General features: G+C 40.0%; 1 pseudogene across 1 annotated transcript; it reads left to right on the top strand.

Moving 5' to 3' along the window:
• The first annotated feature begins 427 nt into the window (after window positions 1–427).
• Window positions 428–10,970, top strand: LOC149823463 (pentatricopeptide repeat-containing protein At2g37320 pseudogene; annotated as a pseudogene). The gene is made up of 2 exons (XR_016435084.1): window positions 428–518; window positions 8,900–10,970. The product of XR_016435084.1 is annotated as a pentatricopeptide repeat-containing protein At2g37320 pseudogene (transcript).
• The last annotated feature ends 925 nt before the right edge of the window (window positions 10,971–11,895 follow it).

Here is an 11,895-nt window from a genome sequence, read left to right on the forward strand (position 1 = left end):
AGGACACGGGTCGGATCCTAGAACCCAACCCAGTCCGAACTTAGACCCGATCCAAACAGGACCCGGGTCCTCGACCCAGAACCGATCCATAATGTCCGGTTTGAATACGAATCATTGACCCAATCCAGATCCAGAGTCGTTCCATAATGGATCTGGATCCAAAATGGGTCCAAGACCAGTCATGTCACCAGCTACGGGTCCGACCCAGACATGGGTCCAGACCCGATCTAAACCCGGTCCATAACGGATCCGGGTCCTGGTTCGGGTCCGCCCTTGGACGCGGATCCGATTCCCTATCCGCACGGACCGGGTTCGGATTGGGTCAATCGCCCGGTTCGGGATACCCGATCCGCCCGGACCAGGGCACCCGATAAGGGGCTTTCCGTTTCCGGCAACGCCATAAGGCCTCGTCCCCTCCCGATGTCGACTTACGTTCACCGGCACCGGTGGTTCCGCAGGCGACGGCGACCGTCTCCCCCCCGGCGACAGCAATCCTCCGCCAGCAAACGCCGAAGAAGGTAAGGAAAAAAAAAGGTTTTTGTTTTTTTGATATGCATGCGTCGCCGGGGCTGCCGTCGCCACTGGCGGCCGGCCAAATCTGCCGGTGGAGACGGTCGTTCGATGGCAACGGTAGCCGCCGTCTTCCACCACCGTCCGCCGGCCGAAGATGGGTTAAAACCCAAAAACTGGAAAAGGGGTTTTTATCCCATTTTCTGTGAGGTGAAAACCAAAGGTGGCTCAACCGACGGCGGCTATCGCCCGGCACGTCAGAAGCAGACGGTCGGCCGGCCTTGGCCTCCCTCCGCCTGTGATGCCCGACGAAGGTAAGGAGGAGCCGATATACCCCTTTTTTTTTGCATATGCCGACGGCTGCTTCTGTCACCGGTGGCCGGCTACTGCAGCGGACGGCGACGGTCAATCGACGGCGACCGATCGCCGTCGGTCACTGCCGTCCGCCGGAGATTCCGGTCACTGACAGCAGCTACTGTGGCTGCGGGTCCCGGATGCAGCCAGCGACAGCGTCCCACTGCCGGCGACGATCTACTTCGGCAGCAACCACTGGTGGTGGAGGGCTGTCAAACAAAAGGGGTTTCACCCTGTCCCTTCCTTGGCCACAGTCGCCACCGCCAGCGGCCGCCTCTGATCGTTCCTGGATGCCGCCGGTAGAGTAACTGGCAGGGCGCTGCAAATGGTGGCAGGGGCTACAGAAAAATAGTGATAAAACTAGATTCCGGCAACTGAACGCCGGCGCACTCACACGTACAGTGAATGCTAGGTGTTGACCCGTAACCCAATGTTGGCATTCTTCAAAATAGAACCGGTGGACCCCATGGATGAAACGAGGGTGATCGCCGTTCTCCTCAGCCCATCGACGCCCACGATGAGTCCAGCCGAGCATGACCCTGAACCCAAATGAAAGAAAGAGAACACCTTTTGGTTGTTCTCATCAAACAACCAGACCTCTTTTTATAGACTTCCAAGAGAAGTCTGTGGTGGGAGGTACCCTGCATGAGCAGTAGCAATAACTGCCCTGTAACTCCATGAGTCATGCCATCAACCGAGTCACATCAGGTTGGATCGGATCCATATTCCTACATTTGATTGTCAGCAAAATTTTTATTTTGACTCCAAAGAATTGGCAAATCATTTTACTAGTTGGTGAAGTGTGCCAAGAATCTTTGCAAACAATCAAGTTTTCAAATAACTTGATACTTCAAATACTCAATACACAAAATAAATGTACAGTGTTTATAAGCTTAAGGAGACAACCCCTCACGGTAATACATGCATACAATGGGCTCACATAGCCCTTATTTATAAGCATGCTTAAGAGAGGTTGGGTTATTCCCGACGGCTCTTATTAGAGACGTTGGGAATCAGCCCAACGTCTATCTTTTTAAAACTGTGTACGCAGTCCGTGGCTGACTGTTGCACACTGTACACAGTCAGCCACCCACTGAGTACAAAAACATTATATAAAAAAAACAAAAATAAGAAATGGAAAAAATTACAAAAATAAGAAAAAATAAAAAGGAGGAATTACAATCATATTCAAGAATATGTGTAAAATATAAAATTGACTAAAATACCCTTACAGCCAATACAAGAAAGAAATATATATTTTATATATACAAGTAGATGGATACATGTATAAATATATATATCTTCTTTTATATATATAAAATATATATAGAAAATACATTGTCTTATAAATTACAATTTAACACACTCCCTCAAACTTAGGGCAAGATGACCGAAAGTTTGTCAAGGAGGAAATTGAACAGCGGACCACACAAAGCTTTGGTGAAGAAATCTGCCAACTGATATTCTGAAGTTACATATGGAAGATCTATAACTCCTTTCAGATATGCTTCCCGATCATAGTGTCAGTCCATCTCAATGTGTTTAGTCCGCTCATGAAAAGTATGCTTTTTAACAATGTATCACGGCATAGCTTGGTGGGCTCTTCTATTGAGATCCCCATGTCTTTTAATAGCTGATGAATCCATACAATTTTCATGGTAGTAGTCGCCATGACACGATATTCAACTTCTGTTGAGGATAGAGACACTTTTTACTGCTGCTTACATCTCCATGAAATCAGTGAGTCTCCTAAAAACACACAAAAACCAGTGGTGGAGTGACGATTATTTGGGTCACTTCCTTAGTTAGAGTCAGTATAAGCAATTAATTTTAATTCAGAAAAAGAAGATAAAAATACTCCTTTGTTTAGTGTGCCTTTTATGTATCTTACAATCCGCAAGATGACACTCATGTGAACTGATGTTGGTGCATGTTGAAACTGACTTGCAGTATGAACTGCATGAGAGATATCTGGTCTAGTAATACTCAGATACATCAAAGATCCCACAAGCTGTCTGTAGGGGGTGGGATCGAAGAGAGGAATACCATCATCAATCTTCATTTTGGCTCCTACTATAGCAGGAGTTTCACAAACCTTATCAGCTGTAATACCTGACCGGTCAATAATCTCAGAGGCAAGCTTAGTTTGAGATAAAAAATACCCTCTATGAGAGTATGCTACTTCAATACCCAAAAAATAAGTTAGAAATCCCAAATCAGACATTTTAAACCTATCCTTTAAAATTGATTTTATGCTTTTAATCCCTTTAGAATTATTTTCGGTTATAAGCATATCATCCACATATAAGAACATAATGACAATCTCTGCATTGTTTTTTCTAACAAATAAGGCAGCGTCAGTGAAACAAGAAGAAAAACCATTTTCTAACATTACGGAGTTAAATCTATCATACCAAGCATTGGGGGCTTATTTTCAACTGTAAAGTGCTTTTCGAAGACGAAGCACTTTCCCTTTGGGAGTCTACATTTCTGGTGGAGCATCCATATATACTTCTTCATTCATATCACAATTTAGGGAGACGTTTTTAACATCCATTTGATAGATGTTGCATTTATTGATTGAGGCAACTGTAATGAGACATCAGACAGTGACCATTCGGGCCACAGGGGCAAAAGTTTCTTCATAGTCAATCTCGTATTCTTGACTATATTCTTTTGCAACTAATCGAACCTTATATCTCTCAAGAGATCCATCACTCTTAGTTTTTACCTTAAATACCCATCTACACCCTATTGCTTTCTTACCCTTAGGAAGATCTTGGAACTCCCAAGTCTTTGCCCTGTTGATAGCTGAAAGCTCACATTCCATTGCTTTCAGTCATTCATCATTCTTTTTTGCTTCTTCAAAGTTTTTGGGTTCTATATAAGAATGATTGACGTTAAGGCAAACTCTATGTTTAGGAGTAAACGAATCATATGAAATAAACCTAGAAGGCATCTTTCTACTTCTCTCAGTTCTTCGTAGGTTTTCATCATTTGTTGAATTGGACCCACTAAGTTCACTGAATTTTTTCAATTGCACTCTTAAAACTGTTTCTATCTCTATGGGTATATGTTATAGGATCTCTCAATGCTCCTTCATTTTTATGTTGGGAGATAGGTGGATGGGAAGAACCATCTTCTTTATCATTGACGTCATTATGAATGAAATCGTCATCACTGTCATCATCATGTGCTAACATTTCAAATAAAAAGGTGTAATCCATGTTTTCTTCAAAGGGTTCACTCCTTTCAAAACCATTAACATTTTTCAGAAAATTCACATTTCTGGAAACATATAGCTTGTCATTCTTAATATCATAACAACGAAACCCTTTTGGGGTTTCAGAATATCCAACAAAAGTGCAGGCAATGGCTTTTGGTGAAAGCTTGTCGTTCTTGTCAGTAAGAACGAAACATTTGCAACCAAAAATTCTCAACTGACTATAGTCGGGTTCTTTGGTATACAATTTTTCAAAAGACGAGATATTCTTCAAGTTTTTAGAAGGTAGCCGATTTATCAGATAGATAGATGCTAAAGCCGCTTCAGCCCAAAAACCTTTTGGGATGTTTTGAGAAACAAGTAATGTTCGAGTTGTCTTTATTATATGTCTATGCTTCCTTTCGGCTAATCAATTTTGTTGAGGGGTTTGGGACAAGATCTTTGGTGAAGAATACCATGACTTTCAAGATAATTTTTGAATTCACTTCAAATGTATTCTCCACCAGAGTCAGTTCTAAAATTTTTTAGATTCCCATTAAATTGATTTTTAATCATCATATGATAGGTTTTAAAAATCGAGAAAACTTCATATTTTTGTTTAAGAAAATAAATCCAACAATATCTCGTGTGGTCGTCAACAAAAATGACATAATATGCAAAGCCTCCTTTTGATAGGACGGGTGTCGATTTTCATACACCCGAATGGATAATTTCAAAAGGTCTTGTTGTAAACATAGATCTTTGACAAAAAGACAAAATTTTCATTTTTCCAAGAATTTAGTCATTACAAGTGAAATCACTTTTACATAGACTTTTAACAAAAGTTAAATGAGAAATTTTTGCAATATTTGGATGTCTAAGTCTCTTGTGCCACACATTAATATCCTTTTGTTAGACAACATTACAAAACGAGTTTTTTGGAATTTGAAGGGAATCGACATAGTATAGATCGCCCTTCCTAGAGACTTCCCCAATCAATCTCCTGGACCGGCGATCCTGTATCCAACATTTGTTAGATGAGAACTTTATATCACACCCATGATCCGAGAGTTGAGAAACAGAAAGCAAATTTATGTTTAATTTAGGTATAAATCTAATTTTTGGAAAAAAGAACCCTTGTTTTTCAAAATTTCCTATTCCTTTTACTTTAAGAGATGTTCCATCTGCGGTTGAAACAAAAGATGGAGAAGGATTTTTTGAGCATTCGGAAAAAGAACTAAAACTTGGGGTCATGTGAAAAGAAGCACCCGAATCTAAAAGCCAAGAGGTCTTACCGGGAGGAAAAGGGGTTGGCATGGCGGCTCCGGAAATAGCTCCTTTTAGAAGAGGTTGAAGTGCATCCACGATTTGTTGCAATGAAAGAGCTTCATTTGAAGATGACGAGCACTCTTCCTTTTGAGGTTGGGATGTAGTAGCCATGGCAAATAGGCTTGATATGCTTCGGTTCCTTACAAAAATGACATAAAAGCTTGCTATAATCCTTCTTCCCTCTTTGACCACTTGAGTTTTGATTCTTGAAGTTAGGAGGCTTGTAGGTCCTTAAGTTGCTCCCCGGTCTTGAGACGGCATTAACTCCTTCATTTTCTTCATTATAGGAAGGTGTACTAGAACACTTGGGTTGATCTTGCTTATACACATACGAGTCTCTTCCCCACTTAGTTTAGTAATTACATTTTCAAGAGAGAGGGAAGTGAAGGCGGATAAAAGAGAAGATCAAATTTGTTCGAATTTAGGCCTAAGCCCATTCAAAAAATTAAAAAATCTATCTTCTTCCAATTGTTTATGACGAAACTCTATGGCTTCTTCACTCCACTTGGGTTCGAGCATAGCAAGCTCATCCCAAATAAAAGAGAGTTCGGCAAAATACTCCCTTATAGTCATCTCTCATTGATGAAGAGTTAGAACCAGAGTTACCAGTCGAGGAAGCGGGAGCGGGAAGCGATACGGGAAGCAGGAGCGGGAAGCGAGGCACTTTCAAAAATTTAGGAAGCGGGGAAGCGTGGGACCACTTAGAAGAAAATTCCGAACCGTCTCGGAAACGACCTAGGAAGCGAACCGGAAGCAACCTAGGAAGCGAACCGGAAGCGAAAAAATGAAAAAATGGGGAAGCGAGGGAGAAGCGTGGGGGAAGTGCTTCCCATAAAAGGGAAGCACGCTTCCCAAAAAAGGGGGCGCTTCCCCTCACGCTTCGGAAGCGCGACGTTTCGCGCTTCCGAAGCACGCTTTCCCTTTTGCCTAAGCGCTTCCGGTAACTCTGGTTAGAACTCTCTTTTGGAAATAATATTTATGAGACAAGTCTCTAGAGGTGTACATATTCTCAAGGTACTCCCACGCTTGAGAAGCTTTCTTAAACTTGATAATATTGGCGTTAATTATTGTTTCTATGGATGAGAAAATCCATGAGAGGATTTTAAAATTCCTCATCTCCCATTCTTCATGCTTTTTGGTGTAGTCTTTAAGAGCCTTGGCTCTTTCTTCACCTTCAAGGATTTTTATTTTTCCTTTCTCCATCAAGGTTATCTTTGGCTCCGGTTCGGGAATTGAGCTTTGAACATATCTCCAAAGCCCTTTTCCTTTAATATGAGCCTCCATGCTTCCGGCCCAGACGTGCTAGTTTGACCCATTGAGTTTGAAGCCGAGAGAAAAATGAGTCTTTTTCACCCATTAGAGAGGAGAGATGATGAAAAAGAATATGTACCACAAAGGATTTTTAGACCTTTCTTGATAGAAGAGTCTTCTAAAACATTGGATGAACAAGCGAATCCACTTCAATCACCGAAAAAATTAAGGGCACGCTTTTCAAGGCACTCGAAAAAGTCAGAATCCACATGATCTTTTTTTTTCTCCAACCTTGCTTTGATACCATGTGAAGAATCCTTGCAAACAATCAAGTTTTCAAATAACTTGATACTTAAAATACTCAATACACAAAATAAATGTCATGTGTTTATAAGCTTTACACCACAAAGGAAGTGCAATAAATGCACAGTGTTTATAAGCTTTAGACCAAAGAAAGTGCAATAATTGCACAGTGTTTATAAGCTAAGGGAGACAATTATTCAGTGTAATACATGCATACAATGGGCTCACATAGCCCTTATTTATAAGCATACTTAAGAGACGTTGGGCTATTCCCAATGACTCTTATTAGAGAAGTTGGGAATCAGCCCAACGTCTATCTTTTTAAAACTGTGTACACAGTCAGTGGCTGACTGTTGTACACTGTACACAGTCAGCCATTGACTGTGTACAAAAACATTATATAAAAAAAACAAAAATAAGAAATGGAAAAAATTACAAAAATAAAAAGGAGGAATTACAATCATATTAAAGAATATGCGTAAAATATAGAAATGACTAAAATACCCCTACAGCCAATACAAGAAAGAAATATATATTTTATATATACAAGGAGATGGATACATGTACATATATATGAAATATATATGTATATGTATCTTCTTTTGTATATATAAAATATATATAGAAAATACATTGTCTTATAAATTACAATTTAACAAAGTGTTTACGTTCTTGGAGGAAATAACTGTGCATAGAAATGGTTCTGTAATGGGAAACTAAATACATGGATTAAACTTCCTAGATCCTGTAAGCAGGACATGAAAGGGAATTTGCTACGTCAAAAGCGAACAGGTCTGTGTTGAACTGTCTCATGTTTTTTGCTGTCTTTCTTCTCCCTCACGTCACCATAGAGCTGGTTGTGCCTAGGATTCATGCTGTTGCAGATCTGCCCCGATTTACAACTGGCACATGCAAGCATCTATATACCAGCTCATAGTCATATATACCGGTCTTGACTATACTGAACAAGGCAAAATCTCAAGATATTACAGGTTCTTGATAAATCTTGGCATTTGAAAAATGGAACATCATAAAAAGTAGGCTTTACTTTTACTGAAAAAGTTAAAAACTGAGGTAAAAGAGTATTAAAAATGAACAAATTAAAAAGAAAAAATGAAATCATAAAAAAAGTAAGAACAATCATAAATTTTTTCAAAATGTAGTGATAACGCATCATGATAACACCACAATATTTTAAATTGCCATTTTCTCTTGAAAATGTCATGATACGTTCCCTTTCGAATCAATTTTCCATTATACTGCAGCATTATCAAAATATCACCTTTATCTATGTAAATAATATGCATATACATTATACATGCACATGCATGCATGTACACGTCACATACATGTGATCTATATATGTGCAAAATTTACAAGAATTTATACTGGATATATTTGTGTAAATATTTCCTTGAACTTCCTCGTATCTGTGTTTAGAAAAGGTATTTGTGCAGTGGAATTTCATCTTTAAATCTTTGTCATAATTCTAACCATGGGAATGTAGCTGTGGTCAGTGTAAGAATCTCAAGGACTTGGGAAATGTTGGTTAACTAGTTTGCTTAGTAAAGAGTCTGTAGACCTAGTTTTTGGTTGAGCTTATTATGTGATTGGGGGTTTCAATACAGGAATTTCTTTTGATGACTGCAGCTCTTTTATTTTTCTTAACTTGAAGGCTTTTGTCAAACTTGGATGTGCAAAGGCTTGTTCCTTCGTGTCTGTTATACATTTTCCTTATTGCTTTTTATGGTTTCCCTGTATCATGTCCTTGTAATTTGATTCTCTGAACTCTAATGCTAGAAAATTTTACGTCTATTGGTTCTCATCCTTCAGAGACTATGAGTTATCAATTTTAGCGGAATGAAAGTATAGGGTTATGTGTATTTGAAGGGTCAGTTTTCACTGTTTGTATAATTTTTAACTCAATTTTAGGGTTTTCCCTATGTGCAGGTTCATCAAAGAGGTTATCTTGGAAGCTAAATTAAATATGCTCTGGATTTAAGTTAGTTTATTTCTGGTATTGAATTTGGACACCTGAATTCAGAATATCTAGCTAACTGAGATTATTCAGCTCAAATCAGAATGCATTCTTCTGAGCACAAAGTTGTATTGCAATCTTGAGATGGGTGTCTTGGGGGATAAGCTATCTCTTCCTTCAGACTTATGTTAAAGCACTCTTTTTCTAGTGTTCCTCAACTTTGTTATCCATTTTGTATGATATTTGCAAGGTTTTTCATGCTTTTACCTGATAAGCCATCAAGGAAGATTGAAGGCAAGAGCCTTAATGAGGCATTGGAAGTTCTCAATCTGCTGACCCTGGAAAAGCCTTGTAGTGAAGGACTGAATGGTCATCTACATCTTATTCAGGATTGCATAAAGGCCCTGGTTAACACAGAAAGAAACAAGTGCAGCAAAAGATTAAACAAGGTAACGTGTGTAGATCCAGCCAATGGTGATCAACTGATTGACAGTAGTCCTGTTATAGGATATAGAAATTTATGGAGGCTCTCAAACAAGACGGATGCCCCTGCTCTCCTTATGCAGATGCACAGTCAAGGGATTATACTTGATGCTGATGTTTTAGCTAAAGGCCTGAGTGCCTGTGGATCTGAGAGGTTTCTTGATCCTGGGAGGCAATTTCATGCCCTTGCAATTGGAGCTGGTTTAGATTCATATATCTCTGTTGGGACTTCTCTTGTTGGTTTCTATGTTAGGTGTGGATACTTGGAGGATGCATGTCAAGTTTTCAGTGAAATGTCCCTGAGGAATGTGGTGTCATGGACAGCAATAATTTCAGGTTTTGCACAATATGGGCATGGTAATAAGTGTCATGACCTCTTCTGCAAAATGAGATTGTCTGAGTTGAAACCCAACGATTTCACATATGCAAGCGTCTTGAGTGCATACATGGGTATTGGTGCTTTAGGACAAGGGAAAGGAGTCCATTGTCAGACAATTCGAACTGGCTTCAGTGCATGCACTCATGTTGCAAATGCTTTAGTCACGATGTATGCTAAATGTGGTAGCATTCCAGATGCATTTACTGTTTTCTCTGAAATGTCAAATAGAGATCTTATCTCATGGAATGCCATGATAGCTGGATTTGCACAGCATGGACTTGCCAAGCAGGCCATTGGCTTGCTTAGAGAAATGGTTGAACAGAAGATTATTCCTGATGCCATCACCTTCCTTGGTGTCTTGTCTTCATGCCGACATGCAGGTCTTGTAGATGAAGGCTGGAATGTTTTCCATCTCTTGGTTCATGAGTATGGTATTGAAGCAGGATTGGACCACTATGCTTGCATTGTTGATCTTCTTGGCCGTGCTGGCCTCATTGATGATGCAGAGAATTTCATCAGAAGTATGCCAGTCACCCCAAATGCTGTCATATGGGGTTCACTTCTCTCATCCTGCCGGCAGTACAGGAATGTCAAAGTAGGGAGTTGGGCTGCCAAAAGTCGGCTGTTGTTGGAACCCAACTGTGCTGCAACTTATGTCCAGTTGGCAAATCTATATGCTAGTGCTGGCTGCTGGGGTGAGGCAGCTAAAGTGAGGAAGTGGATGAAGGAAAAAGGGTTGAAGACCAACCCTGGATGTAGTTGGATTGAAATAGGGAATAGGCTACACAGATTTAGGGTAGAAGAAAGATCAAATCCTGCAACGAATCAGGTGTATTCTGTACTTGATAGTTTGCTAGACCAAATGAGAAACCTAGGCTATGTGCCTGTATTAGAGTTGCTTGAATAAGGTTAACATCTTTGATTGGCATGCTGCTGCAATATCACCACTGTGTATCCCATAAACCGAAGATGGAAATGGTGCTCTTTTGCATTCTTTTAGTATAAGTTTTGTACTTATACAACATTGTACAATCGCTTGTAGATGTGGATCTGTCGAGGAAGAAGAGGTAGAGTTAAGAGGAATTTCTATTATTTAAATGTATCTTTAGGGATTCACAACAATTTCCTGGATTTCATCCATGCTGTGGTTATTATTCTTTAAATAAAATCTTGGGTATTTCCCTTGACTAGCAGCTGTGAGTTTCTTTTCCTCCATCAAATCCATGCAACCCTCAGAAATGATAGGCAAGTACATGATTCTGAAATGTATAATTCAGATGGTTCCATTATAGTTATATGGCAGGTTTGCTCATTCTCTTCAGGATGTTTTCTATGGTTAAAGCTAGGACTGGGCAATTGGCTGGCATGGTCTCGTGGACAGGATGGGCCAAGTCAACCTGGCCCATCAATAGGTTGGGATGGGTCTGGCCCAAATCCTGGATAGTCAAGGTTCAAATACCTGGCCCAAATGGACTGGTCCATGTCTGTCTGCTGGTCTGACCATGTTTTAAAAGGGAAAGCCATATGGCCCATGTACTTTAACCAGGTTGGCCAGCTTGTTGACATGCCACGGGGCTGTGGCCTGTCAATGATCCAAGGACTCATGCATGTCTCCTCATAAAAGTATCATTGTGATTCACCTTGAAAATGTTGGTTCTTTATGAAGAAATGCTATGTCCTGACCCTAATAATTTGCTAATACAATTATAACTCTCATTCAAGTTTCAGCACTTTTTCTGCATCTTGATGCATAGCGCTTCAACTTTGTTTAAAGATTGTTTTTCATCCCAAAGTAACAATGAAAAATGCATTGTGTAGTGCCATCCATATTTGCCATGCATAAGAAGGATGGAACAGTGAGTCATGCGTGTGGCAGATGTTTGCAAACCCATGTTGAATTTCTAACCCAACTAGTGACAACCAAATTTCTTTGGGTTCTTTTTTCTATTCATCATGAAATCAAAGAGTTACTACCAAAAAAAATTAGGAGGTAAAATTCACTTGAAAATAGAGAATGCTACAGAAAATTGAGTTTTAGTGGCAGAGATGTAGTTCTTAGTGCTGCTACACTCGTTTCACCCTCAACTTAAGCTTTACCCCTGCTGC

The sequence above is a fragment of the Nuphar pumila genome, chromosome 10 (assembly GCF_984573655.1).
Source record: "Nuphar pumila chromosome 10, dmNupPumi1.hap1.1, whole genome shotgun sequence".
Lineage (NCBI taxonomy): Eukaryota > Viridiplantae > Streptophyta > Magnoliopsida > Nymphaeales > Nymphaeaceae > Nuphar > Nuphar pumila.